This window comes from Pinus tabuliformis, chromosome 9 (assembly GCF_031772625.1).
Source record: "Pinus tabuliformis cultivar Carrire ecotype Pingquan chromosome 9, CPIR1, whole genome shotgun sequence".
Lineage (NCBI taxonomy): Eukaryota > Viridiplantae > Streptophyta > Pinopsida > Pinales > Pinaceae > Pinus > Pinus tabuliformis.
Genome location: NC_142307.1, coordinates 1,813,886,637 through 1,813,901,418, shown reverse-complemented (window position 1 = coordinate 1,813,901,418; position 14,782 = coordinate 1,813,886,637). Strand labels below are relative to the sequence as shown.

The following is a 14,782-nucleotide window of genomic DNA, read 5'->3' as shown; positions in this document are numbered from 1 at the left end:
TGACAAAGAAAGTGTTGATGAAAGAAAGAGCACGTCAGTCTATGTATTTAACTTGGGTTCGGGAGCCATTTCATGGGCTTCCAAGAAGAAACCAATAGTGTCACTATCAACAACATAAATTGAATATGTTGTTGCAATAACAACAACATGTCAAGCAGTTTGGATGGGAAGAATGTTGAAGGATTTCTTGCAATAACAAGAAGGAATGATGCAAATTTACTATGGCGACAATTCTACAATTGCATTATCCAAGAATTTTGTTTTCCACAAAAGGATTATACAAATTGACACTAAGTATCATTTCATTAGAGAGGGGATTAACAAAGGAGATTTTTTTACAACATTGCAGGTCACACATAAGCAGTTCGCAAACATCTTCACAAAGCCACTAGCAAAAGATAATTTTTTCCATCTGAGGGATTGTTTGGGTATGGTAAATTTCAATGATTGTGATTAAAAGGATAGGGTTGGAAAATTACTCCCAACCACCGCATTAAACCGCCAGCAGCAACCAATCTTAGAAACTACACAAAAAGATCAACCAAGTTATCTTTTGCATGGTGCAGATTTTGTGTTTTGTGTATCACCTAAAATAATGTCAAATTCATGTTTTGTGGGTCCAAAGGCCTGGAGTTGGTGACTACTAAGCTTGGGCTCTTACTGTGCAATAAATGAAACTATAGAGAATTAAATTAAATGACTATCCACTCATAACTTGATTTTATTTCTTGTCTTATCAGGAAAATTTTAATTGATCACACTTCATATGAAATTTTCAATATTTTTTATATTATTGTAATAACATAAGTCTTTTGTAGAGAGAAGTTTTTACTATGCAGACTACCAGAGGAAAGTACAGAGTAGTTTTTGGTTGTTCACACAGTTTGTTACAACACAAACCAGTAAGTGGTTACAATGTGTCAAATTTTTGTCTTTCACAACCGTGAATGACCTAAAGTCTCATGTTTTACCTTTCTACATATTTTTGTCTCCCATAAATCCTTAATACAAAGTACTTTTGGTTGCACGCTCAATATGAAAATTATATTTCTAATTTTACTTTGCTGTGACTCTGAATTGTTTTGCTTGTTATTGTGTGTTGTTATTGCACATATATTTTCTAGTTTTTTTCTACTCTAGCTCAAACAAACATTAGGAACGTTTGATATCCAATAGTTTATATGCATTGTGCCGAGATATTTATGATATGATGCGAAGTACTTTGAGCTCGACATGGGCGAACCACGTCCCAGCAAAGTTGTATTCGTATCACTCTTAACAGAATTCAAAAAGATGGAGTATATATACACTCTTGAATTTAAAGGTATTTCAATTATTTTTAATTCTTTTTTTTTTCATATAGCACAACAGTCGTACAATTAAGAGATGGAACCGGTTTTCTTTTAGTACTGCAATTTTGTAGGTAAGTTTTGTACAGATGGTTAAAAAAACAAAAATTTAAGTAGAGTTTTAATATTTCTAGAGTTTTTAATCAAAATTATATATATATATATATATATATATATATAATTTAAAATTTATTTTAAATAATAAAAATTATATTTTAATTCAAAATTATATAACTAAATGTTAATGTATTATAGAATACATAAGGTAGTGTATTGTTTAGTCCTTTCATCATGCGAAAATTTATGAAATTTATGTTTTTAAATTTTTTAGTCTAATAAAAGACAATTATCTATAAATATTGATTTCTCAAACTAAAAATTAAACCTCAACCTATTCTAGTTTTTAATATACACACTATTTAACCAATAAACAAAAACAAAATTATATAAAAAAATAATTAACCCACAAAAATTATGTTGAAAAAAAAAATCAATTAACTTAAATTTTGTTTTTAATTAATTGGAAAAAAGAACACCAAATATATATGAATAGATAAGCTTTTCCATCATAAAAATTCATATATCACAGTTGCACACTTAGCAAAGCCGATCAATAACCCGGCATATTCTTTTATATATATATATATATATATAACCTTAAACTTGAAAGCATATATATCTTGCGTTTATTGCTTTACAACAGAGAGCTTTGTTGGAAATTTCTGTTTATTTCAAACACAAAAGAAATTGCACAGAGAACAACGCTCTATTTCAATACAGGATCTTATTCATAACCATAACAAAAAAAATTGTTACAAAATAGTCTTCCTCTACTCAAAGGGATTACATCAGAAGGATTACATAGGAACACCTCAGTTCCAGAAACTAATTTCACTATCTCAGAAATTTATAGTTTCAGCCGTTAAAAGAAAAACTCTCACTAACATTCTTCTAATGTAAAAAGGAACTGTTGTTCATTACATTTATATGCTAAAAACATATTTGATTTTAAACAATAATATAATAAATATCTTTTAAAGCTTATCTACGCATTGAATGCAGCAAGCGGTGACGCCTTTTGAAGAAATGCAGTCGGCTGTTTGGAAGCTCATAACCGATAAATGCTCCGCGGCTAGCTCTACTGCAAGTAACCCATAATCCTTTTAATGCACTTGTACGTGGCACGTACTTATTGTTCTTGGCCATGCTGTTTATTAAATGTTGTAGCTAAGCATTCAATGTCCAGGAGCTGGATCTGATCTTCCTTCTCCTTTGGGAACACAAATAAATAAATGGCGGAAAGACAATTATGGCGGTGGCGTGAACAAGGTAAGAAAAAATAATGGCTGTTGGATCAAAATGTATGGATGGCTAAGATCAACAGGGCAGAAGGCACGATCTGTGATGGCACAGGTCGCATCGCAACATTGTGGATGGCTTAACGCGCAATGGCTTAAGGTTTGCGATCTGCGATCTGATTGCATCACATGATCGCATCGCATCACGATCGGAGAAGCAACAAGGTAATATGCGATGGTGATCTATGATCGCATTGCAGATAACAAGGGACGTGGGCGAAAGAGTAACAACTGCGATTTGCGATGGATTGCATCGGAGGGAAAAAATATGCAGTTTGAAATTATAATTTCAACAAGCTTATCAATGCCCACGTAAGTGGAGGAAGGAAAATGATAGGGTCGCATCCTGGAATGTCAGCCTATTGAAATCATAGAGGGGTAATTTCATCTTTTGCAGGCCAGGTGGCATCGCTAACACTGAACAAATCCAAGCAGGCCTTGCCGTCCAACCAAAAATTGTGATTGATGTTACCGTCAAGATTTTTGCTCCAGAATTTGCGACCGTATTCTTCGTAAGTGAATTTCTTGTAACGAGCAGGATTATGAGATTTGATCAATGAAGTGGCTGGTTCCATCACTACATCATTAGAAGGGCAGTAGAACATTCCAATAGACATACGCGATACCGAGGAATTCACTAGAGCACGGTGGATTATGCTTTTGTATAATCCATTGCTCAAAACCTGAAACAAAAGGAGGAACTGTATCATCACACAAATGAAAAACTTGCTATATGAGTATATACAGTCATTTGTTGGAATTTCTGATAATTCTAAACAAAACTGAAAAAAACAACAATACTCTGTTTTAACACAGCGGAAATAAAAATCGTTTGCGGAATATGGTGTTTCAGCAACGCAGTTTCGTCAGTTGTTGTTTGCAATGCATCAGCAACGGTGTTTCAGCAACGCTGAAACTCGTGTATCAGCAACACTCTATTTTGACATCAAGACTATTTTCTCATTACGGTGTAACAACAACGTGCAAATAAAACTTGTATTTATAAACAATAAACCAACTGATACAAATTCGTCTTCCTCACATAGAGTGATTTCCAAAAAAGATTATGCTGAAGAGCATCTTCCTCTTGACAGAGGGATTACAACAGGAATGCTTCAGTTCAACAAACAGATTTTTCACTATCTGAAATTACAGTTTCAGCACTGTTGTGCGTTACTAAAAGGAACTCCCTATCATTCTTCTAACTTGAAACAGAACTGCTATTCATTACATTTATATGTTAAAACATATCTGACTTTAAACAATAAGATAATAAAAATATCTTCTAAAGCTTATCTGCATACTGAATGCAGCAAGCGATGATGCCTTTTGAAGAAATGAAGTCGGCTGTTGCAGGGGAATTTAATGCTGAAAATTTAATGCACATTAATGTGGAAAATATCAAGCATGACTTTGAGGCATCCAACAGTCTGGAATATCTACAACAAATCGGATTTCTGTCTAGCTGTTTATGTTGCATTTGGAATTAAATTCCAACACTCCCCCTTAATTTCAACTGCTGGGATTTTTTCTGCATACCAAGGAATTTCCTGAAATGATCAAAACTTTTCTTTTCCAATGGTTTTGTCAAGATGTCAGCGAACTGATCCTCTGTTCTGCAGTGCTGCAAAACAATCTCACCATTGTTAACCAATTCACGTATGAAGTGAAATTTGGTGTCTATGTGCTTTGTCCTTTTATGAAAAATAGAGTTTTTAGACAATGCTATTGCCGAGCTATTGTCACAGTAAATGGTTGTGCCATTTTCTTGTTCATGACACAAATCTCTGAGAACTCTTCTCAGCCACACTGCTTGGCATGTTGCTGCTGTTGCTGCCACATACTTTGCCTCTGCTGTTGACAAAGACACAACAGGTTTCTTCTTGAAAACCCATGAGATGGCTCCCGATCCCATATGAAACACATATCCGGATGTGCTTTTCCTATCATCAACACTTCCAGCCCAATCACTGTCAGTGTAACCTGTCAACATGAAACTTTCAAAAGAGGAGTATAAAATATCAAACCCCTTCGTTCCATTCACATACCTTAGAATCCTCTTGGCTACCTACCAATGAGTCTCTTTCGGTCTTTCCATAAATCTGTAGATTAAACTCACAGCGTGCATAATGTCCGGCCTAGTTGCAGTCAAGTACATAAGGCTGCCAACTATGCTCTTGTACAATTTTGAATCAAAATCCTTACTGCTGTCTTCTTTGGTCAATTGCAACCCCATTACAGTTGGAGTCACAGCTGCGTTGCTGTTCTGCATGTTAAATCTCTTCAACACTGCTTCTACATATTTGACTTGAGAAATGAAAACACCATTTTCACTTTGGTCTACTTCAATTCCAAGAAAATACCTTAAGAAGCCCAAGTCAGTTATTTCAAATTCACTTTTCATGACTGCTTTAAAATCAGCAACGAGAGAAACATCATTGCTAGTAAAAATCAAATCATCTACATATAAAACAACAATAAGAATCTTACCGTCATTCTCCTTTATGTAGAGTGTGGGTTCACCATCACACTTATCAAACCCGTTCTCAATCAAATAAACATATATTCTGATGTACCATTCCCTTGGAGCTTGCTTCAGCCCATAAAGAGCCTTCTTCAGTTTGCAGACTTTATTCTCTTAGCCTTCAACTTCATAGCCTGGAGGTTGTTCAACATAAAATTCTTCTTTTAACACTCTGTTTAGGAATGCAGATTTAACATCCATTTGATAAATCTTCCATTTGTGTTGTGCTACAATAGACAACATTGTTCTGACGGTTTCCATCTTTGCTACTGGTGCAAAGGTTTCATCATTGTCTTTGCCTTGTTGTTGCTTGTATCCTTTCACAACAAGTCTTGCTTTGTGCCTGTCAATCTTGCCTTCAGCATTGCTTTTGGTCTTATAGACCCACTTAACTCCAATGGCATCTTTGCCTTCAGGGAGGTCCACTAACTCCCATGTTTTACTCTTCTCAATTGCACCAATTTATTCATTCATTGCTTCAATCCATTTGTCTTCATTTACAACATCTTCAAAATGAACTGGGTCATCAACATGACAATACAAAGCGAATAATGAATTCAGACTGGTATTGTTACTTACCTCTCCTTGTTCATAAATCTCATTCAGATTTCTGAATCTTGGTCTTCTTGGTGTGCTTGGAGTTCCATCCAAACTTGAGGGTATTTCTGATCCCTGTGATGTGCTTGGAGAAGCACTTCCTTGACTTCTCAAGGCTGTTCGAATTCCAGCTTGTGATGTGGTTTTGTTGTACTTGCTGTAGTAGACGAGGAGCCACCAAGGAAGGATTATTTGCTGTTGTCCCTTCCTCTTCTTCTTCGTGAGACACAATTGTCTTCACATTCACTGTCTTCTCTAAGCTTCCATCCCAAGCTTCATCTTCAATGAACTGCACATCTCTGCTTACTATTAATTTATTGGTGGATGGATTATAGAGTTTGTATGCTTTTGACTCATCACAATAGCCAATAAAGACACACTTCTCCCCCTTACTGTCAAGCTTCTTCCTTAGCTGATCTGGTACATGTGCATATGCTACACAACCAAATACTCTCATGTGAGTGACAGTTTTCTTTTGACCACTCCATGCTTCTTCTGGTATTTTGTTCATGACAGCTTTAGTTGGGCATCTATTCAAGATGTAAACTGCGCAAATGACAGATTCTGCCCAATACTCATGCGGCAAGTGTTTTGCCTTCAGCGTACTTCTGACCATGTCAAGAATGGTCCTATTCTTCCTTTCGGCAACACCGTTTTGCTCAGGTGTATACCTAGTGGTGAACTGCTTTTGTATGCCATTCTCTCTGCAAAAACGCAGAAAGTCTTTGGAGATGTACTCTCCTCCTCTATCTATTCTAAGCACTTTGATATAATGCCCACACTGCTTCTCAACAAGAGTTTTGAAGTGGCAGAATTTCTCAAACACTTCACTCTTCTGTTTCAGCATACACACCCATGTCTTTCTGGTGTAATCATCAACGAAAGTTAAAACATATTTATTTCCGGCAAATGATGGTATTTGCATCGGTCCGCACACATCAGAGTGAACAATTTCCAAGGGTGCTTTTTCCCTTATACTCTTTCCTGCTAGAAAGCTTTCTTTGTGTTGCTTGCCCAAGATGCAACCTTCACAAAGGCTATCCAGTTTCTCGATCAATGGCAATCCCTTTACCATTCCCTTTCTGTGCAACAGATTCAAGCCTCCGAAATTGAGATGTCCAAATCTCAAGTGCCACAACCAATTCTCATATTTCACTTGTTCCTGAAAGACTTCTTGTGTTACAACTACAATAGTTCTTCCTTCCTTCAAATCTGCCCTGAGTTTGAGAGGAAACATTCTATTGCTGGTCATCTGCACCTGTGCAATGATCTTCTTACTTGGAGGTATGTCTCTGATTGTACACATATCATCTTTGAAGAACACATTGTAACCTTTGTTAATGAGCTGTCCAATGCTCAAAAGATTACATTTCAGACCAAGTACATAGTATACCTCTGGCACAATCATCTGTTCTCCATTTCTTGCTCGGATACTGACTCTGCCCTTACCCATGACAGATATATTACTATCAGTTCCTGTTGTTACCTCAAATTTCACATTTCCATCCAGATTGGCAAACATTGCAATATTTCCAGTCATGTGATTACTACAACCTGAGTCTAAGAACCAAAAATCTTCTTGTTTGTCTTATGCAATGTTACATGCTAACAGCACAATCTTGGATTCTTATATTCTTCATTTGCAAAATTAGTATTCTGTCTACTATTCATGTCATTTTGTTTTTTCCTACATTCATTGGCGTAGTGCCCATATTTCTTACAATAATGACATTGGAATTGGGATTTGTCATGCCTTTGTCCATGAGCTTGTTGTTTGTTTGAACCTTCATTTTGGTTCTGATTGCAGCTCCTTCCGCTTGTGCTTGCAGGATTATTTTTTCCTTTGTTTTGGCTTTTTCCACGACCTCTGTTATTTGATCTGCCTCGACTTTTTCCTTGGCCAAAAGACATCTAAGTCTTGAATTCTTGCTCAAAAGAGGTATTTGTTCCTCTACTGAGTCTGTGTTCATGAGACAAAAGAGAAGCACTCAATTCATCTACTGTGAACTGTGAACTGCTCAATAAGCTTCTTACAGCTCCTACAGTGAAAAAACAAACTCTGTTTTTGACTCACTCAGTGCCTAGACTAGCTCTGATACCATGTTGGAATTTCTGATAATTCTAAACAAAACTGAAAAACAGAACAATACTCTGCTTTAACACAGCGGAAATAAAAATCGTTTGCGGAATACGATGTTTCAGCAATGCACTTTCATTAGTTGCTATTTGCAGTGTATCAGCAACGGTGTTTCAGCAACGCTGAAACTCGTGTATCAACAACACTCTGTTTTGACATCAAGACTATTTTCTGGTTACAGTGTAACATCAACGAGCAAATAAAATTTGTATTTATAAACAGTAAACCAACTGATACAAATTCATCTTCCTCACATAGAGGGATTTTCACAAAAGATTATGCAGAATGGCATCTTCCTCTTGACAATGGGATTACAACAGGAACGCTTCAGTTCCACAAACTAATTTTTCACTATCTGAAATTACAGTTTCAGCGCTGCTGTGCATTACTAGAAGGAACTCTCTATCATTCTTCTAACTTGAAACAGAACTATTGTTCATTACATTTATATGTTAAAACATATCTGACTTTAAACAATAAGATAATAAAACTTATCTTTGTATTGAATGCAACAAGCGGTGATGCCTTTTGAAGAAATGAAGTCAGCTATTGCAGGGGAATTTAATGCTGAAAACTTAATGCACATTAATGGGGAAAATATCAAGCACGACTTTGAGGCATCCAACAGTCTAGAATATCTATAGCAAATCGGATTTTTGTCCAGCTGTTTACGTTGCAGTTGGAATTAAAATTCCAACATGATTGTTCTTTAGGGTCTAGACTGATCATGGATTTCATCCACTGCATTACCTGTAATTGGTCTGCAATGATGATTACGAAGGAATTTGCAACGGGTTTAACAGAAATCCAATTTCCGTTCTTACGCACTTGCAAGCCGGATACTTGATCCTGGAGAAGAACCGTGAGAGCGCTGGGATCTGTGTGACTCGGTAAGCCATAGGTGACCTCTGGGTTCGGGCAGCGAGGGTAATAATTTATTGCCATATATTCGCCGTGTTTTCCAAGAGCTTTATTTAGAAAGTCCAGTTCCAGTCCCAGGCTCTCTGATACTAAATCTAACAAACGTAGTGTCATTGCCCTAATTTCGGTGCAGTATGTACTGGCAACTTCTATGCATTCACGCCAAATCGAGGATTATTATGGTTAATTATATAACAGATGCAACGAATGGAATATAGGTTTTCAATGATTCGGACAATGAAGCCCTCTTATTTCCACCTGTAATCAGAAGGTTTTGTAGGCCAATAGTCAATATAATCCTCCAAAGGGTAACAATGGTGTTTCAGGTTGTTCATCCAATTTAAAACATTCTCTTTCCAAATGTTAAAGCTACTCGGTAAGCGTACTACGCGTGAAGGGTCCTCGGAATGCAAATCTGCTCTATATTTCGCAGGCATTGTGAAGAATTCTCGGGCAACATCCAGCATTCTCTGGATCACCGTCTCGTGCACTCCATGATTTACGATCTGAGAAAACATTAGAAAGTACGACCAGTGGTATGAAATATATGCGAACATAGGGCAAAGTTATGTTCTCGGTTGTCAAATTAATATCTCAAGGTTATGAGAGTATGGTCTCTCTGGCAAAACCTAACAGGAGCTCAGTTAGAAGTTATCGAAAGAAGCTTTAGAGTGCAACGAGATGTTTGTCCCTTTGTTATTGAATTAGTGGATGACTAAGAGATTCAAAGCATACCATTTCCTTTTAATCTCTGATGCTCTTTTTTTTTCCTTATGCACGAGAAACCGAGGGTGATCTAATATTCTTGCGGACGGAACATGATCTAATACACTGCTACTGGACATGTTTAGAGGACATTGATTTTGACACTGATAGATAAGTAATTGACGCTGTCCCAAACTTATATGGAGTCCCATGGACACACATCTCTGTTAGATTACATTGACGGATAGGTACACTGTCACAAACCTATACGAGTATCCGGGATATAAATGCTTATATTAGATTTGATATTCATATTAACTAAAAATAAAATATATATAGAAAATGGAAAAACATTAATTTTATATATATAATCAATTTTGTATAAAAAATATATTTTAAGAGATAGTAAGAGAAAGATAGGTTATTTATTCTATATTTAAAGTTTTAAATCTACCCACCTTAAATAAGAAGGATGAAATATCTTAAAATTCAAACGCAAGTTTCTTTTTACTGCAAAGCTTATGAGAGATTTGAGATTTGTATTCAGAGAAATTTGATTAGAAATATCTTTAAAAAAAATAATTTAGTTTGTATTAAGTTAATTTGTATTAAATTAAGATAAATATGTTATTCTTTAATAACATTATTTATATAATATATATATTTTAATTATATATAAATTTTGAAAACACTAATATTATCTAACATTTTTTTATAACATATTTTCTATTTAATTTTGAATGTTAAATATAACATACATAATATATAAATAGAGAATACGTACATACAAAAAGAGTTTATTGTAAATGTTAAATTTGTTAATCAAATTTAAATATAAAGTTTTCAATTATTATAATTACTAATATAAATTATTATTATATATTTTAATTTATATTAGTAAAATGTATTTTAATTTACATTATATTTGATGTAATGCTTCACTACAACATTTTATTAAATTTATTATTACAATATTTTTTTCATATTAATTTAAAAATAGTTTTTTTTACAATAAAATATAAGTTAATTATATATATATATATATATATAAACTAATATGAATTCATCATAATTCTAATTTACGAAGTTTCGATATGAAAATCCCTTTTCTAGTTAAAAAAATTGGTACATCCAGAGTTAGGTGGATTTTCAGTCACATATTTATAATTTTTTTATCTATAATATATAAAGTTGAGATTGTAATATTTTTTTTATCGTTCACATTCTAGACATCAAAATATTTATACATGATCCATAACATATTCTCTTTTCATATATATATATATAGTTATTAATAATTTTTCAGATTTTATATATCAATGCCATATTAGCAATGTAATAAATCAATAAAAAGTGAAAAAATACTCTTAATAATTCAATGTTAGTTTTTGTCTATAGTGGAATGTCCTTTGAAACATTGGACAGGTCAAATTTATTAGACAATTTGTTTCTGTAGATTATTGACAACTTAAAATTAGATTTTCATTTTCTTATACAAATTTGATATAAAATTATGTTATTTAATATGGACATTGATTATGATTAACATTAAAATGTTTTTTTGTTATTAATATATTTATGTTTTAAATATTATATATTAACATATCATCATGTAATATGAATAACATTATTTTTACATGCTATCAATTCTGAATGATATATTTTTTTATCTAGAAAATAAATTAATATTTTTAAATTTATTTTTATATTAAATTTATGTAAAATTAAAATATAAACTGAACTTTTTTATTATTTTATTAATATAAATATTATTTTTAAATATAAGCTTATTTGACGACTTCTTTTCCATATTATTAGATTATAAAGTACGTGTAGACACAATCATATTTTAATAAAATTTATAAATAAAATATTTAATATAAATAATGATAATGGGAAAAAATATTAATTGACCTTAAACTTTTAAAAGGTATCAATTGGGTTAAATATCGTCACAATTAATAGTGGGTACCTGTTAGAGGTGTCCTGGGTTATGTAATTGGCTATTTTTATTGAAAGTGATTAAATTTTTCCAGACATAAATGATCCTTTTTCAATAAAATTCTAAAGCAATTGCAATGCAACTTTATTTGTTTTCATTTTCATATTTAACCAATTTAAAAATAAAATAAATTTATAGAATTTTATAACTTTGTTTATTATTAAAATTAATATAATGTAAATTTATCTTCAGTAATTATCCAAGATAGTAATAGAAATGAAGGCGAAGTACCTCAAAAAATCTCTAGTGTTGACATGCATCATTGATATCGCCAATCACCCTCTGCCTCGCAGGTGCACTGAAATTGTCAAGATCCACCACGGGAATAAAGTCCGAAACAATCACCTCGTTTAGTCTTGGCCCCTCGCTCAGACTTCTGATATAACAGCCTGGAATAACATCAAGACCATCGATTTCATCAGAAATTATGTCCGAAACAATCACCTCGTTTAGTCTTGGCCTCTCACTCGGACTTCTGATATAACAGCCTGGAATAACATCAAGACCGTCGATTTCATCTGTTCTCAGCAGTGCTGTAATTCCTTCTTCGACCGTTTCTTCTAAAGCCGGAGAAGGCTTCGGAATCATGATATCTTCTTCGGAAGGCATGAGATTGGCGCTTGACAGCATAGGCATGTATCAGTACCGCGGAAAACTAAGAGAAACCCCTGAAAATCGGAACCAATCGGAAATTTTAGTGAAATATTTAAACTGCTAGGACATGATACGGCCTGAAAAACAACGACGAAAGAGGGAGAGAAATATAGATAACCTGAACTGGTTGGAATTATCGCTCGGCGCTGGGCGAATAATTGTAGTGCCTACATTACAAATGTGTGCAACGCCTGTCGCTGTATCAGATTGGGTTATACCCTACCCGGAGAAAAATCTCTGGCCACCTGTGAAAAAATGCTTTTTAACTCCAAATCTACGCATGTCATGCATTACGTATAAAGTGAAATGACCGCTGATGCCTTCCTTCGCTAAATCAATTTTCACTGGCCCTGTGTTTTAAATTAGAAGTCATTGATCATGCAACACCCTCTCACAATGGAGTAATTAGTGAGTGACAGCGACCCGCAAATGGAATACGTAACTGAAATTTATGCAGGAGTTTAATTAGACGGGTTTTTTTGGCCCAAAAGAATATAAAATTTTGGCAAAATTTTGATTAAATTTCGCAGTGATTTTTCGTAGTGATTTTTATAAATCCAGATTATAGTTATCAAATTTCAAGATTTTGAATTTTCTAGAAATTTTTGATGGTGGTGAATTCATTTCTATCATCAAAAACATATTCAAACATTAGTATAACAAGACTTTTTGGAAAAACAGCTACTTTTGGACCCCTGCAATTCCTCAGCCTCCATAAAAAAAACTCCAAAATTTATTACTATTATCTCCCAATAATATTATATTATAAATACAGAAAATTATCCAAATTCCAATTCCAACCACTTTTAACTCTCCAATAATTCCTCCATCTAAATAGAAAACTCCAAAATGTATTACTATTATCTCCCAAATAATACTATATTATTACACATATTATGTATTATATTATCTCGATGCATAATATAACACTTCGAGATTATCGTAAAAAATTTCACTACACTATTATAAAACTTGTCGAGATTATCTTAATAAATTTAACTACCGGGCATACATTATCCGTGATGCGGACTCTACAGATGTCCTGTTACATAATTGATTTTTCATTCATTATTATGATTACTATGGTCTATTGCGTTCTAAAAAAATAAATATTATATTTTTATAATGAAAAAGAAGCAGAGAAGTGTGGTTTTGTTGATCTAATAAATTAAGAATGCTAGTAGTGTGGTAAATGTTTTGAAAAGAGAATATATGTAAGGGTATGTTAGTTTAAGAGGATGTGTTTTAATTTTCAATTTTTTTTTTCCAAAGGTGTTTTGGGAATAGACCAATGTCTAAGTTCACTTAGAAGATCATGAGAATTGGTTCTTATCTTAGCAATTTTCATTTTCTTCTTAAAATTGGTCCAGATAGGAACATAATTCTCGTTAGCAAGAGAGGGGTTCATCACCTCATTATAATACTTTATCTTCCTTTTTTGTTCTAACTCCTTATCGAAGGAATCATATTTTTAATATTATACTTATTCTTCAAGATGATCTCCTTTTTTAACCCCCAATGATTGAGCTAGGACTGGACATCGTTATGTCACTCTAACTTGAGCCAAAGGTGAGGGTTTTGACTATTAGAAGCAACTTTGGGAAACCTCTTGGCTTCCATGTTGTAAAGCTTTTTCTTATACATCATGGAAGAAAAACTAGCTTCAACCATTGAAAGAATAGGTTAGGGAGCATTTCCTTTAATCTTGAGGTTGTATGTTATAACTTACTTTTGATCAACTCAATCATCCTCCATGATTCTCTAGATATACTTTAACCCCAAACATAACATCCATATAAAATAATTTGGTTGACGAGTCTCGAAGATGAACTTATTTTACTCCATACCCAAATATTTGTCAGCTTGCAATTGTTTTCGAGTTCAAAAATAATCTTTCCAACTTTCTATAATCCTTTTCTCAATGCTATAGTTCGAGTGGATTGACATGGATGTCAATACCTAAATATTTGTGTGAAGAAACCTTCTCCAAGAAACTGTTATCATAAATGAAATTATCATAATTGATATTCTTGGATTTAATTGTCATGACTTTAGTCTTCTCAGTATTAATAGTCATATTAGCATGGGTCAATAATCATGGAAGACTGTAAGTTTCTTATCTAGATCATCACACAGAGGATTCTAAGTTGTTTCTTGAGATCGCCAAAGCTTTTGGCTAGAAGAACAATATCTTCAACATAAAGGAGAAGAGTAATGATTTTACTAGCCAGCTTGGGTAGGGCATACGGGAGATCCTTGCTTAACTCCAATATTGCATTTTATGTCTGCACCAACCCTGCGTGGTTTTAATATTGGCAATAACATTCGACATTAATCAAATAATTATGATATTATTTATTACTATTATTTTAGTGTTGTAAAATATATTGACAATTAAAATAATATTAGTATATTTTAACATATATATTGAATTCCATTAAAATAAAATTAATATTTTCAAAATTTTAATTATATTTGTTTTTCCTTTTTATCAATTAGGAACATATTTAATTATCAGCATAGATCCATCTTAAC

General features: G+C 33.4%; 1 pseudogene; it reads right to left on the bottom strand.

Annotated features, from left to right (window-relative positions):
• Positions 1–3,075: 3,075 nt before the first annotated feature.
• Positions 3,076–12,229, bottom strand: LOC149156025 (flavanone 3-dioxygenase 2-like; annotated as a pseudogene).
• Between the last annotated feature and the right edge of the window lie 2,553 nt (positions 12,230–14,782).